The sequence below is a fragment of the Macaca fascicularis genome, chromosome 14 (genome assembly GCF_037993035.2).
Source record: "Macaca fascicularis isolate 582-1 chromosome 14, T2T-MFA8v1.1".
NCBI classification, from domain to species: Eukaryota; Metazoa; Chordata; class Mammalia; order Primates; family Cercopithecidae; genus Macaca; species Macaca fascicularis.
The window spans coordinates 9,122,824-9,125,800 of record NC_088388.1 but is presented as its reverse complement, the minus strand read 5'-3'; the positions used below and the strand labels follow the sequence as shown (position 1 = coordinate 9,125,800).

At 48.1% G+C, this 2,977-nt stretch overlaps 1 long non-coding RNA gene across 1 annotated transcript in view; it reads right to left on the bottom strand.

Moving 5' to 3' along the window:
- LOC101925064 (uncharacterized) overlaps positions 1 to 2,977 on the bottom strand; it is a 29,015-nt gene that overhangs the window by 19,142 nt on the left and 6,896 nt on the right. The window contains exon 3 of the long non-coding RNA XR_010581161.2: positions 34 to 129. This is a non-coding gene — a long non-coding RNA (uncharacterized lncRNA). The remainder of the gene's footprint in view (positions 1 to 33; positions 130 to 2,977) is intronic.

Genomic DNA, 2,977 nt, shown 5'->3' with positions numbered 1-2,977 from the left:
CATTTATGAGGAAAAGTGGTTTAATTGACTCACAGTTCTGCAGATTGTACAGGAAGCATGGCTGGGAGGCCTCAGGAAATGTACAATCATTGCAGAAGGCAAAGGGGAAGCAAGCACGTCTTCACATGGCTGGCAAGAGAAAGAGAGATATTTTATTTTCTTCAAAAATAAAAGTAAAGGCTGGGTGTGGTGGCTCATGCCTGTAATCCCAGCACTTTGGGAGGCCAACACAAAAGGATTACTTGAGTTCAGGAGTATGAGACCAACCTGGACAAAATAGCAAGACCCTGTCTCTTCAAAAACTTTAAAAATTAGCCAGGCATGGTGGTGGACACCTGTAGTCCTAGTTACTTGGGAGACTGAGGTGGGATAATTGCTTGAGCCAGGGAAGTTGAGGCTGCAGTGAGCCGAGATCATACCACTGCAACTCCACCTTGGGTGACGTAGTGAGAACCTGTCTCAAAAATAAAAGAATAAATAAAATAATAGTCATTCATGGCGAGGCGCTGTGGCTTAAGCCTGTAATCTCAGCACTTTGGGAGGCTGAGGTGGGTAGATCATCTGAGGTCAGGAGTTCAAGACCAGCCTGGCCAACATGGCGAAACCCCATCTCTACTAAAAATACAAATATTAGCCAGGCATGGTGGCGTGCACCTGTAATCCTAGCCACCCAGGAGGCTGAGGCAGGAGAATCACTGGAACCCCAGGGGCACAGGCTGCAGTGAGCCGAGATTGCACCACTGTACTCCAGCCTGGGTGACAGAGCAAGACTCCATCTCAAAAAATAAAATAAAATAAAAATAAAAATAAATAAAAATAAAATAAAATAAAATGTTTTGGGGCCGGGCACGGTGACTCATACTTATAATCTCAGCATTTTGGGAGGTTAAGGCGGGCAGATCGCTTGAGCTCAAGAGTTCGAGGCCAGCCTGGGCAACATGGTGAAACCCTGTCTCTAATTCAAAAAGAAGAAAATGATTTTGAGGCCAGGCAGTGGCTCACGCTTGTAATCCCAGTGCTTTGGGAGGCAGAGGCGGTTGGATCACTTGAGTCCACGAGTTCGAGACCAGCCCAACCAACATGGGGAACTCGCTTCTACAAAAAAAAAAGATACAAAAATTTTAAAATAATTGTTTAATTATGGTATTTCTAGGTGCAGTGGCTCGGGCTTGTAATCCCAGCACTTTGGGAGGCCGAGGCAGGCGGATCACCTGAGACCAGCAGTTCGAGACCAGCCTGGCCAACTTGGTAAAATCCCATCTCTACTAAAAAAACAAAAATTAGCCAGGCATGGTGGTACACACCTATAATCCCAGCTACTTGAGAGGCTGAAGCACGAGAATCGCTTGAACCTAGGAGGCGGAAGTTGCAATAAGCCGAGATTGCGCCACTGCACTCCAGCCTAGGCAACAGAGAAAGACCCTATCTTAAAGAAAAAAAAATGTGGTGGCATGGAGTCTGTAGTCCCAGCTACTTGGGAAGCTGAAGCAGGAGGATCACTTGAGCCTGGGAGGCAGAGGTTGCAGTGAGCCAAGATCAGACCACTGTACTCCAGCCTGGGTGCCAGAGTAAGACCTTGTTTTTTTGTTTTGTTTTGTTTTGTTTTTTTTTGAGACGGAGTCTCGCTCTGTCGCCCAGGCTGAAGTGCAGTGGCCAGATCTCCGCTCACTGCAAGCTCCGCCTCCCGGGTTTACGCCATTCTCCTGCCTCAGCCTCCTGAGTAGCTGGGACTACAGGCGCCCGCCACCTCGCCCGGCTAGTTTTTTTTTAAATTTTTTAGTAGAGACGGGGTTTCACTCTGTTAGCCAGGATGGTCTCGATCTCCTGACCTCGTGATCCGCCTGTCTTGGCCTCCCAAAGTGCTGGGATTATAGGCTTGAGCCACTGCGCCTGGCTTGTTTTTTGTTTTTTTAAAAAAGTTTTTGGTACAAGTCCCTATCAGTGCAAACAGCTAGAGTATCTGATGGTGCAGCTATACCCCTTAGTTGGATATATGAAAGACCAGAGACCAGCCAGAGGTGGTGGCTAACAACTGTAATCTCAGCACTTTGGGAGGCCAAGGCAGGTGAATCACCTGAGGTCAGGAGTTCAAGACCAGCCTGGCCAACATGATGAAACCCTGTCTCTATTAAAAATACAAAAATTAGCTGGGTGTGATGGTGCATGCCTGTAATCCCAGCTACTCGGGAGGCTGAGGCAGGAGAATTGCTTGAACCTGGGAGGTGGAGGTTGCAGTGAGCCGAGATTGCACCACTGTACTCTAGCCTGAACAACAGAGTGAGACTTCATCTCAAAAAAAAAGAAAGAGGGAGAGAGAGAGAGAGAGAAAGGGAGAAAGAAAGAAAGAAAGAAAGAAAGAAAGAAAGAAAGAAAGAAAGAAAGAAAGAAAGAAAGAAAGAAAGAAAGAAAAGAAAAGAAAAGAAAGAGAGAGGGAAAGAAAGAAAGGCCAGAGACCAAAATACTTAGGCCAGGTGGCAAAGGCTTCAGCTGCAGCTCATCTGAGCTTGGCAGGGCATCTTGCCATCATCCAGAGGGTGAAAGGCCTATAGGAGCTGCTACCAGGCCACCTCCCATTGGCCTCCCCATTTCCCCTGGCAGCTGTCATGAGACGGTTCTGCATCACCTCCAGGTTCTGTGAGATCTGAGGCTCTCTGCCCTGCCCTCCTCTAAATAGAGCTGCAGAAGATAAAATTACTCAGCTGTATCTGGAATAGGCTCCTCAGCTACGGGGCATCCCCTAACTCCCCTTTCAGCCACCAGCCCCTTCTCTTTCAGGGTCATCCTTTTTGGTGTAGGGGACAAGGACCGCAGGGGCTGGCATCTTAGGCTTGTCCTCCTTTTTGCTGTCTATGTAAAGAATAAACCCTAGGCTGGGCGCGGTGGCTCAAGCCTGTAATCCCAGCACTTTGGGAGGCTGAGACAGGTGGATCACGAGGTCAGGAGATCGAGACCATTCTGGCTAACACGGTGAAACCCC